The 13,281-nt window shown below is 42.7% G+C and overlaps 1 protein-coding gene across 1 annotated transcript in view; it reads left to right on the top strand.

The window, feature by feature from the left end:
- Positions 1-13,281, top strand: part of LOC116732618 (Fc receptor-like protein 5) — an 82,120-nt gene that overhangs the window by 36,453 nt on the left and 32,386 nt on the right. The gene's annotated exons all lie outside the window — the stretch shown is intronic.

Raw genomic sequence — 13,281 nt, forward strand, 5'->3', positions numbered from 1 at the left:
ACACAGGGAATGGGAAGCACAGAATGCAGGGCAGGGCATGGGGTGCTGGTAGATGAGAACCGGCTGGGGATGCTGCAGGGCGTGGGATAAGAGGATGCTGGTTATAAAGCCAGCATGAATGCGGCAGGTCATGGGATATGGGGACTCTGGAAAAAGCCTTCGAGGCGTAGGGTGATGTAACACCAGGAGAAGAGAGCCAGCTGAGGGTGGAACAATTAGTATAGAAATGAGAGAGAGAAAGGTGCTAGCTAGCTGAGTTAAAGGATGAAATGGTGAGGGAGAACTTAAAAGAGAGGTATAGACTGCTTCTTACAGAAACGGGAAGGTGGAGTAGGAATTAAACTCACGATACATGGCCGAAAGAGGCGGGCGATAGGAGAAAGTACTTCTGAAAGAAACCTGAAATGAGGGCGAAGAGCGGAAGGGGAAAGTGGCGTCACGATGTAGGGAAGGAGCACGTGCTTAAATGAGGAAGACCATCCACCACCAGCGGTTTGCGCAGTGCTCATCAGGCACTGAAGGAGCTGCGAATACTGAGAACGAGATACGTATAATTATATGAAGAGAATACTGGAGATGACTACGAAGCTGTTGGCGTAAGGTCGAGAGGATAGCTTGAATACTGGTTAAATGTGATCTAAAGAGTTGAATGATGTCGTATAGATTATAGCCTCAAGGTTGCGAAAATGCAGGGGCTTGGAATGATGGATGAACATAAAGAGAAAACTAAGACTGGACATGAGGATGAGAAACTGAGGAACTATGGAGAATAAAATTACGGTGCGAGACGTGGATGAAGGTTTGAAATGAATGATTTTGTCTAGTAGCTGGACTGAACTGAATGAAGGCTGGGAGAGACAGCTTATCAGCGAGAGTGTTAAAATGGCCAGATCTTTAATAAGCAAAGGTGATTAAATTGATTAATGGCAATTGGTGACAATAAAAAGGTGGGGGTTTGGCTTTGTGGGTCAAATATAACAGCTTATGGCGGAGAGCAGCAATGCGGGGACGCTTGCAGAGACCTAGAAGTGACGGGATGGCCTGGGAAATGATAACGTGCGAATTCGGACGATTTGGATGGGAGATGAAGCCTAGAAGCGCCAGAAGGGACATGAGCTTGAAATGTGGGAATACGAGGCAGTGTACTGTTGGCCCCGGTTACAGCAAGTAACGGGGGGCTTAGACTTATTCTGGGGGCAAAATGAATCTGCGTAGCTGAGCGTAGGTAACGACTCAATAGCGCAGGCTACTTGTTAACAGGCTTAAGGCGCTGTAATATTAGCCGAGTTTCTTTTAGCTGACATTACCTGCATCCGACAGGGTTACTCAACTCGGTCGGTTACTTTGGGAGAAAACTTAGCAAAGTTCTGCGTTTGCTGGTATGATTATAATGCACATACGCCGCTCTGCACAGCAGCAGCGAGTCTCCTTCGCTGCCGCACGGGTGTAAACCCAGCAAGCCTCTCAGCATTCAAGTTGCGTTTGAGGTCGGCTCGGAAAACGGGTTACAACGTGTTAACGGATTAAACAGTTTTAACTGCTAAAAGTGACGGGGGACGCAGATATGTGAAGTGCAGGAACCCCTATAGTATCAAATCGATATAGGAAAAACTGAGAATTTCCCGTTCTAAGGTGGAAACAGACAGCTTCCGGTTCAGGTGGTGAGGAGGTGCACTGTTGACTCTGGGCAAGCAATACCCTTTGAAGCTCACCCGTACCGCCGGGCCTGGCGGGGAAGCAGGTAAAGTTCTGAGACCAGGGATATACCCAGAAAACGACTTGGACAATCCTAAAAACTTAAGCTAAGAAAAGGGGACATTTTGTTAAAGGCCTGGTGAAAAACCACTGCCAGATCATTAAGGTCTTCTAGTTTACTCAGTACTGCACGTCTGGGATGAAACATGAAATAGCAATCGGCCTCTATGCATAATAAAACAGGGAGAATTACTGTAGGTCAAACACCAAAACGCATATTCTTTAAATTGATGATAAACCTCCTTCTATTTAAAATTACCTTTGATGAGTAGTGAATGGGACATTAAACAAATTTTGATGAGAAACGATGATGGGATGATAGCCCTGGCAAAAGACGATTAGTGACTTGGTTACCAATAGGTGAAAGCACTGAGCTGACTTGTACCGATGTGCCCTGGAGGGATTATTAGCCAGCTTCACGTTCTACGGCACATGTTGCCTACTACTGAGACAAGAGGCACAATTAGGCTAATGATAATTTACAACTCGCAGTCAGTGCGGGTCGCCTCTCTTCTGCCAGCGTATAATTGCGAACGGCTGTCATGAAAATGATGATGTTTAATGATGAATAAACGGTATGATGATCCAAAACAGTCCTAAATCCCAGGCAGCGCTGCTGAGCGGAACCCAGGGCTCGGCACAGGTGCAGCAGGGTGAACGAAGGACCGAGAACGCATGACAAATGACAGCTACGAACAGAGGACAAGGACCCGGCAGAGACGTTGAGACATAGGTGACATTAGATGCACAGGGAGTAATCAGGAAACGAGACACACCTGGAAACAATCAAGGGGAGAGAGACAACACGGAGACTCGGAAAACACATGTTGAAGCAGAGAAATTAATGCAATAACCATGACAACCCGTAAACGGCTCTATGTAGCTGGGTGTACATCGTCTAATGCAGAGGTGTCAAACTCCAGTCCTCAAGGACCGCAGTCCTGCACCTTCTAGATGTGCCTCTGCTGCACCACACCTGAATAGAATAATTAGGTCATTAGCAAGGCTCTGGAGAACTGATCTACACCAGGAGGAGGTAATTAAGCCATTTCATTCCAGTGTTTTGTACCTGTGGCACATATAAAAACTGCAGGACAGCGGCCCTTGAGGACTGGAGTTTGATTCCTGTGGTCTAATGCAAATAAACGTGACCAAACACAGCCGCTGACTTGAGAGGGACGGGAAAAGGAGCAGGAAGTCCAGTGCGGGCAAGATAAAGTTAAAGGAGGAATATATGGGGCTTAATGACAGTGAATGACAGAGGTTACTACGAAGAGCGTGTAAAAGAGGTTGGCGATCCACTTTGGGTCACCGCTGGGAGGGATGCTACTATTTGCTCATTTATTTATGCATTCATTCAATTAAAAGCTCTGAAGCATTTGAAATGCACCCGGGTGGCACATGCGAATAGGGCCTGCAAGTTCGGGAAGGGGATAGACTAAGTTCTGCGTTTCCTAACGTTGCAAAACATGAATGGAACATGTGAGGCTATGTCTTACCCTGAAAGCCCGAGGCGGGCGTAGCGTGGGAAATCCGAAGGGAGGAGCTGATGACCGGGCTGCCAGCAGCTATGCGGAAGTGAGTGAAGCTGTTGAAGTGGCTGAACCAGAGCGAGGAACCGGTGGAAAGGCAATGTGATGAACGGCGGTGGAGAGATGATGAACAATGAGCTGGGAGGGCGAGGGAGATCGGTGGGGCGAGACCTTGGCAGGTCGGCCAGGGCCTGAGGCGAAGAAAGACGGCCCGGGGATGAAGACAGTGGGATTATGTGTCCGCTTGCCAGAGACAGACCGTGGAGTGGGTAACGCGGGAGCAAGGGACGGTGGATCCCGGTCAGGCGAGAGAGCGGCGGGAGAAGCTGCTTGGAATGAATGAGGCCGGGGCGAGAGTAATTCTTCTTCCATCTGAGGAGCGTCCGAGGGAAAGGAGGAGCCAAGCAAGCGGCTTTTATGATGGACACTAGAGGTGGAAGGACGAACAATCACGAAGAAAAGGATCTGGTGAGATAGCTGACTGAGGAGCTGAAGCGTGCGGCTGAACAGGTTGAGCTCTGCTGGAATGCTCAGGACGCCATGGATGGTGGTCCTTATCAGCTGGGGGTTGGACGGTGATTGGACGTGACAAGTCTTGGACCGGCGCTGATCAATCAACGGTGATGAGCCGGAAGCTCCGGTTGGATGATGCAGGTGGGGCTAAAAGAGTCTTCCAGTTTGAATTTGCGCCTAGGCTTCATAACAAATATGGCGGCCATCTTGGAGCGGTCGTCCCTCCTACTTGTCTCAGCACTGCCAGATATTTTTGTTCAGATCGACAGTCTGTTGACGTGAGATCTTGGGGGATAACGTTTCACAAGTAAGGTGAACATATTACCGTTATGTGAATAGAATATTACTAAACTGTATTTATGTCCACCGACAAGATAACAGCTGATATTAGCTTTAGTGTTTGGTGTAATGCTGGGGTTCAGCCCCCGTTATGAAGGCTAACCGAGTCAGATTATCTGATACAAGAGCCAACCTTAGAAATAAAACATTATATATGCCATTATAAATATAATACTATATGTTATAACATTCACCGGTTTACACAGGTGGCAAAGGCTATTATTTATATATAATTCTTTCACTCTATCAAATGTAAGATACCTAAAAAACTCCTGTTTTTATTTTGAAGGCTTCCTGACGGCAACGATGTGAGGAAGAAATGGGAATTCGTCTTTAAAGAGAGACGAATTCATTGCACAGGATGAATCTCAGCTGCTGAATCAATAGGGCCAGAAAACATGGGAAATAACCTATATAGATATATACAGTATGTATGTACAGGTGCATATAAATATGTATAGTGTAATATATATTCAGTATTAACCATTATTGAATCATTGTTTCTCTATAATATATTTGAATTATTTTGTGTTCTATGTATTTTATACTTATTTAGTAATATGAAGCCTAGGCGCAAATTCAAACTGGAAGACTCTTTTATCCCCACCGGGACCCGTTAATTGAAGCGACCTGCCCACAATCGTCGACCTATCAACGCCGGACCAAGCCACGTCACGTCCAATCATCGACCAAGTCCCAGCTGATAAGGACCTTCATTCATGGCGTCCTTCGCTCTCCAGCCGAGCTCAACCCACCACCACCCCTTCTCCTCCATTCGCCCGGTCCTGAGGCCCGCACCCTTCTTCAACCTCCACCACCAGTGCCGGGCCCTGGGGGGATGACGTTCCTAACAGCATCGGGGATGCTCATCTGAAGCCTATCGCTAACGCTGCGATAACCGTTATCCCCAGCCGGGGCCCGAGCGCCAAAGACCTTAAATTCTGTTTGTCAATAAACCCTTCTAATTGTCTTCTTATCTCCGTCTGAGTCTCTCCAGATTGAAATACATATTTATATGTTTATATAAACAAGTATACATGTAATAATACTGAATATTACATGCATACATGTTTATATAAACATGTATATTACATGTTTATTATATAAACATATAAAATGTACATATTTATATGTTTATTTTAATATGTATATTACCAAATAAATATTAAAAAAATTATGAGTGGTCAAATCAGAAATATTTTATTTCCATTTTATTCTGTTTTCCCCACTAAGAATATTGAAATATGCTGAACCATGTATCAATCCAATTCAAAAGTAATAATAAAAAATGTCCTTGTACATGTAGCTTTAATAATTGTTTGAATAAGTTTTAGAGTAAAAATCTGTTTGCTATTTAGCAAGTTGTTCTTAATTAAACGCGCTGATACTTCATTGCGCCTGGCAAACAGATAATGCTGAGTGGAGCAATCGACCGGTCCAAGATGGCGGCTCTACGTCACGTTAGCTACAACAGGCAAGAGCGTTCCATATATGTTTCTATCAATCAATCAATCAATCAAATGTTATTAGTATAGCACATTTCAGCAGCAAGGCATTTCAAAGTGCTTTACATCATATTAAACACAGAAACACAAAGCAACATAGAATCAATAATCAAAACACAGCATTAAGTCAAGTTCCATCAATAAATTTGTAATTGATTACATTTCAAATACAATCCTAAACAGGTGGGTTTTTAGTCTAGATATAAAAGAAGTCAGTGTTTCAGCTGTTTTACAGTTTTCTGGAAGTTTGTTCCAAATTTGTGGTGCATAGATGCTGAAAGCTGCTTCTCCTCATTTGGTTCTGGTTCTGGGGATGCAGAGCAGAACCAGAACCAGAACCAGAGAGGTCTGGAAGGTTGATACAATAAAAGCAGATCTTTAATGTATTGTGGTGCTAAGCCGTTCAGTGATTTATAAATTAACAACAGTATTTTAAAGTCTATTCTTTGAGCTACAGGGAGCCAGTGGAGGGACTTTAAAACTGGTGTTATGTGCTCTATCTTCCTGGTTTTAGTCAGAACGCCAGCAGCAGCATTCTGGATCAGCTGCAGCTGTTTGATTGATTTGTTGGACAGACCTGTGAAGACGCTGTTGCAATAATCAATACGACTGAAGATGAAGGCATGGATGAGTTTCTCTAGATCTGGCTGAGACATTAGTCCTTTAATCCTGGAAATGTTCTTCAGGTGATAGAAGGCCGACTTTGTAACTGTCTTTATGTGGCTCTGGAGGTTCAGGTCAGAGTCCATCACTACTCCCAGGTTTCGGGCTGATCGCTGGTTTTCAGTTGTAATAACTGAAGCTGTGCATTGACTCTAGATCTATAACTCTAGATCTATAATTCTAGATCTATGGCTCTAGATCTATAACTCTAGATCTATAACTCTAGAACTATAACTCTAGATCGTTCCTCTTTAGGTCCAAAAATAATAACTTCAGTTTTGTTTCTGTTCAGCTGGAGAAAGTTTTGGCACATCCACACATTTATCTGTTCTAAGCATCTGTTCAGTGATTGGATGGGGTCAAAGGTCACCTGGTGACATCGTAATGTAGAGCTGTGTGTCACCTGCATAGTTATGGTAGCTAATATTATTTCCTGTTATAACCTGAGCTAGTGGGAGCATATAAATATTGAATGAAAGGGGTCCTAGGATTGAACCTTGGGGTACCCCACATGTGACCTTTGACCTCTTTGATGAGAAGTTTCCAATTGAAACAAAGAAATCCCTGTTCTTTATGTAGGATTCAAACCAGTTAAGCACTGGACCGGAGAGTCCGACCCAACTCTCCAGTCGATTCAGTAATATGTCATGGTCAACACTGAGGTCCAACAGAACCAGCACTGTGGTTCTGCCACAGTCTGTATTTATATGGATGTCATTGAACACTTTGACTAGGCCAGTCTCTGTGCTGTGGTAACCATGGAAACCAGACTGGAAGGAGTCAAAGCGGTTGGTTATCGTTAGGAAGCTAGTTAATTGTTTAAACAGCTTTTTCAATAACTTTGCTGATGAATCAGAGGTCAGAGGTCAGAGGTCGGCCTGTAATTCTGCAGTAGTGATTTGTCCAGATTGTTCTTTTTTATCAGTGGTTTGATTACTGCTGTTTTCAAAGCCTGGGGGAAAACGCCTGATGAGAGCGATGAGTTTACTATCTGGATCAGATCAGCAGCAATAACAGGCAGGACTTTCTTAAAGAAATGTTCTAGAGTTATAGATCTAGGACATCCAGGCAGCAGGAACTGGAGCTTAGTTGACTTATAATTTCCTGTAGGGTTTTATAATTAAGTAGTTGGAATTGGGTCATTTTTCCTGTATTTGTTTTGTTTGGGCTCAGCATTGGTACTGACTTTATAGTGGATGTTCAGATTAATCCTCTGATTTTTTGAATTTTCTCTGAAAAGAAGCTGGAAAACTGGTTGCAGGCGGCAATACATTGGAATTCAGGTGGTAACGTCACAGGAGGGTTTGTGATTCTGTCAACTGTTGCAAATAAAGCTGGAGCATTGTTAATGTTTTTGTTTATGACATCTGCAAAGAAAGCCTCTCTTGCATGTTTTAGTGTTAAATGATAGTTACGTAGACTTTCTTTATAGATGTCACAATGAACGTAGAGTTGAGTTTTACGCCATTTTCGTTCTGCCCTACGGCAGAGTTGTCTTGCAGATCTAACTGTTTGTGCATTTCTCCATGGAGATTTCTTTTTACCAGACACAACCTTCATTTTAATGGAATCAATAATATCTGAGACTTTAGACTGAAAATCATTTACCAACTTATCTACATCATTACAGCTTAAGGGTGAGGAAGAAGAGTAGATTTGATTAAAAGTTTCTGCTGTGTTTTCAGTGAGAGAACGTTTTGTGATGGTTGCTGTTTGTCCAAGTGGGTTAAAAGATAAAGAACTTTCAAAGATAACAGGAAGTGATGCGACAGGCGACATCAGTTACAGAGAGATTGGAAATATTCACACCCTTACTGATAACCAGGCCCAGTGTGTGTCCTTGAGTGTGTGTTGCTTGTTTGACATGTTGTGTTAGACCAAAAGTCTCTAAAATATTAGCGAGCTTTTTTGCCCCTCTGTCTTGGGGGTTGTCAACATGAATGTTGAAATCACCGACAATTATTAAACAATCATAATCAATACATATAAGAGATAGAAGTTCATTCAAGTCAGTAAAGACATTTTAGAATAGAATAGAATTCAACTTTATTGTCATTGCACTGTCACAAGTACAAGCAACAAGATGTAGTTAGCATCTATCCAGAAGTGCTCTACGAGATATAATATTTATTTACAGATGTACAAGACTATGTATGTATGGACTATAAGGGGTTATAGCAAGAGATATACTGTAGATATTGTGTATAAATATAAATAAGGGAGCTATATGCACAGATTATACAGAATATACAAGAATGTTAGGGAATGGATTATAGATAAATAATGGCAGATACAATTTACAGGTTGTATGTGTGTGTGAAGAAAACAGTCCGTGATGTGTGTGTGTGTGAGGATAGTCCATGTGTTATTGTTGTATGAGAGGATAGGGGAGTACAGTCCTTATAGTTTATGTTTTATGTCAGGAGGCGTTCAAAAGCGTGACAGCTGTGGGAAAGAAGCTGTTCCGGTGCCTGGTGGTTCTGGTCCGTAGGCTTCTGTAGCGCCTCCCAGAGGGCAGGAGGGAAAAGAGTGTGTGTGCTGGGTGAGTGGAGTCCTTTGTGATTTTCCCGGCCCTTTTCAAACACCGCTTCCTGTAGATGTCCTTGATGGCAGGGAGCGGTGCCCCGGCGATATACTGGGCAGTTTTCACCACCCTCTGCAGCGCCTGCCGGTCGGAGACAGAGCAGTTCCCGTACCAAGCTGTAATACAGTTGGTGAGGATGCTCTCAATGGTGCAGCGGTAGAAGTTCGTGAGGATCTCTGAGGACAGGTGGTTCTTCCTCATATATGTTGGAGTTTTGTATAGAGTTACTGTCAAAGTTCGTTTGCGGCCTTTAACCTCAATTCCAAGATACTCAAAAGAGGTGAAGTGACCCAAAGAGATTTTACTACAATTTATGGTATTCTTAAATATTGAAGCCACGCCTCCTCCTTTTTTATGTTTTCTATTCTCATTGAAGAAATTGTAGTTAGGAGGCGCAGATTCAATTAGTACGATCGATTCATTATTATCATTCAACCATGTTTCTGTCAGAAACATAACATGGATATTATGCTGAGTGATGAAATCATTAATTAATAGAGCTTTAGCACAGAGAGATCTGGGATTTTAAAGAGCTAGTTTAAGTGACTTAAGTAACAACTGAATCTCACCTGCAGCAGCGACAAACTGCCAGAAAACCACAGACAGCAGGAACAGAGAATCAGTCAAAGAAGCCATTTCCTGGTTGCGTCGATTTCTCCGTCCGAAATTTAGGGTCATGCGACGTTTCTAAGTGGAAAATATTTCCAAGAAACACCAAAAAACCCTTACGTTTAACTGAAAACACAACAGTCAGTTAGAATTTTGGAGAAATTAGGATTAATCAAATAAACGACAGAGCCCCGCACAGGCGGGAAAATATGGAGGTGGAGCTAGCTTAGCCGAGCTAGCTTAGCCGCGCTAGCTTAGCCGAGCTAGCTTAGCCGAGCTAGCTTAGCCCTGCTTCTTTTATTTTTAGGTCTTGTTTGCAGTTTAGCAAAAACACTTTATCAGCGCAATACCGCCACCGTTTATTTTGTAACCGAAATACAACTGAACATTTTTATAAATGAAATACAACAGAATGAGAAAATACATTACTGGCCAGTAGCTTCATCTTAATTCTGCACTCAGACCGGTTTTAGTGACGGAAGGAAATATACATTAATAGCCGATACGCAAATATTAACGGTACACTCAAAAATTACGTACACTGCTCTATATTTTATGAACCAAAGGAAAAACAACCACACGTATTTCTGAGTCTTTGTAAAACATAAATACTTACAAAGACAAACGTTTTCCGAGCTACGAAGCGTGTAATGTAAGTTCAATGTTCACGACCCGCTGACTAAATTACTGTTGACAAGGTTACTGGAGAAAAGTACGTCAAAGATAGTTTGTTTCTAAGAACGCTCACTCGGTCATGTTTCTAAAAATACAATACGATCTTCTACGTTTGCACAACATCGTGTTATTATAGACAACATGTAACATTATAATTACATGATTTTATTAATAACAGGTTCTGTGGGTCATTGGTCTGAAGCATGAAGCTCCAGGGCTGAAAATAAGTCCCAATGTTATTCCATTTGGTCAAATACTGTAATATAATTTGGTGGAAATTAGTTACATCAATAAGTTGGTAGTGAAGTTCATAATTAGTGCATAACAAAATTCATTCTAAGAAGAGGCAAAATACTTCGGGTTTGAAATTTAATCAGAGTGTGACATATTGACTTACGATATATTGTATTTGTAGAACCATGACCGAGTGAGCGTTCTTAGGACCAAATTATCTTTGACGTATTTTCTCAGGTAACATTGTCAACGAGAATTTAATCAGGAGAAAGTAAGCGACTCAAACACTGAATGTACATTAAACGCTTCATAGCTTGGAAAACTTTTTTTTGCAAGCAGTTGTGTTTTAGGAAGACACAGACATGTGTTGTTTTTCTTTGGTTGATAAAATATAGAGCAGTACAATCTTTAAGTGTAACATGATATTCCTCGGCCCTTAAAGTCATGCTGCCTTTACGTGCTGCTGGACGGCTGGATCATCTGAGTGATCATTAAATTGATGCAGTATTTCCTTTGTTATTAAACTAAGTGATAAACCTTTTCTCATTGTTCCACATGTACATGTGGACAAGTACAAGTACAAAAGATGTTAATGGACAACATCACTGAACCTGCATCTGGACCACAGGCAGTTCCTGTAGTCATTGTGAATGATGATATTGGATGATATTGTTGTTGCGTCACCAACTTTCGAGCAGCATCTACTTGACCTAGAGGAGGTCCTTACAGGCTTAAATCTGCTGGCCTCTCATTGAAACTGAGCAAATGTCAATTCTGCCGTACAGAACTCACCTTCCTCGGCTACCGTGTTACACCATCTATCATTCATCCTGACCCCAACAAGGTGAGAGCTGTGACTGAGTTTAAAGTGCCAACCACTACAAAGCAGGTGCGACAGTTCCTTGGCCTAACGGGTTACTACGCCGCTTTGTACAAGACTATGCAGTCATGCAGAGCCACTCTTCACTATCACAAAAAAAGATGTGACGTTCAATGGAGTGACAAGTGCCAAGCAGCTGTGGACTTTCTGAAACATTCCATAACTTCGGCACCAGTCCTCAAGTTCCCAGATTTTACGTGTCCGTTCTTCATCCACACTGATGCATGTGATGCTGGACTTGGAGCAGCATTGATGCAGAAGGATGAGGATGGCAAAGATGTAGCTGTGGCTTTTGCTAGCAATGCTCTGCATAAATCAGAAAAGCCCTATTCGACTCCAGAAAAAGAATGTCTGGCTGTTATCTGGGCATTGGAACATTTCCGTCCCTATGTTGAAGGTTTACATGTGACTATTTACACTGACCACAGCAGCCTCAAGTGGTTGATGTCTCGACCCAATCCCTCTGGTAGGCTTGCCAGGTGGTCTCTTCGCCTTCAGGATTTCGACTTCAGCGTCATTCACAAACCTGGAGAACGTAATAAGGTGCCCGATGCCCTTTCACGTAACCCCCTCCCTGATGTGGATCCACCTATTGATCTTCTTCCTCCCTATGCCATGATCGGAAGCATGGATCTTCGCGCTATGCCTTCTGTGATTGTGTCAGACTGTCCTCATGTTCATCAGTTGCAGCTGGAGGACCCAGTCACAGGCGCCTTGCTCCGTCAACTCGAAAATGACCAACAGAGTGAGGAGGATAACCAAGATCTGCAACAGCACATTGTACAAGATGGACTCTTATATTTCATTGATCCAAAAACAACGTGTGGTCTTCACCCACTCAAGCAGATTCAACTTTTTGCTCCTACTGCACTCCGTAGTTATCTGCTCAAGTATTACCATGATCATCCTACAGCCGGACATCTGGGCATTGCAAAAACTCTGGCACGCTTGCGTCTCAGATTCTTCTGGCCAAACATGAACTCTGATGTAAAAAATATGTGGTGTCATGTTGTTCATGCCAAACCACTAAGCCAACTCAGAGAAAACCAGCAGGTCTTATGGTCCCAATCCAACCACAGAGACCATGGGAGTACACGGGTGTGGACTACATTGGCCCACTACCTCACACTCAAAGGGGAAATGCATACATCCTTGTTTTTGTGGACTATTTCTCCAAAAGGATTGAAGTGAGCGCTGTGAGGGAAGCAACAGCTCAAGTTGCTGCTAATAAGTCCATCACCGACATATTTGCCCGACATGGTTCCCCATCCTACCTTATTTCAGACAGGGGAACACCTTTCATCAGTGAACTGTTTGAGCATTGTCAAGAAAACTGGCATAAGGGTATGAGATCTTTCCAGGCACACGCAGAAAAAGGTGCATAATGGCTTGGAAGACATAAAGTAATCTTGTAGTTTGATTAAAAGCTAATTAAGTTGAATAAGTCTGAATAATATGAGTATAAGTAATCACTCCATAACTTTCTGCAAAGAATCTCTGATTGATGATCTGTGATGATTTAATTATGTAATGATTATGTTAAGGATTAACAATAAGAAGAAAGATGTGATTTATTGTCAATGAATGTGAAGTTATGATCATTTGAAATCAATTCAAACAGGTTTAACAACAGGTTGAATGTGTTTAATGAGTTAATAAATGATAGTGAGTTATAGAAAGAGAGAAATGCAGTACAGTCCTGATAACAGGAAATGTCGCAAGCAGTTCTGAACAGATGGCCAGGGCGCACAGGATGGGTGGTGCGGTGAGTTTGGCTGAGGCAACGGAGAATGGGGAAGTACAGGAACTTCCACTACGGTCAGCAAAAACAGGTTGGGAAATGTGGGGACTTTTTCATGAGAGACAGCAGATGTGAAGAAAGTCACGTAGACCAAACTCCCCCATACACACACATGGTGGAGAAATGTATAAAAAGGGGCTGAAAAGAGGAACCAGTCGTTCCCAGTCCGGCGGCGCAGAAGGAGAGACAAC

The sequence above is a fragment of the Xiphophorus hellerii genome, chromosome 14 (genome assembly GCF_003331165.1).
Source record: "Xiphophorus hellerii strain 12219 chromosome 14, Xiphophorus_hellerii-4.1, whole genome shotgun sequence".
Taxonomy (NCBI): Eukaryota; Metazoa; Chordata; class Actinopteri; order Cyprinodontiformes; family Poeciliidae; genus Xiphophorus; species Xiphophorus hellerii.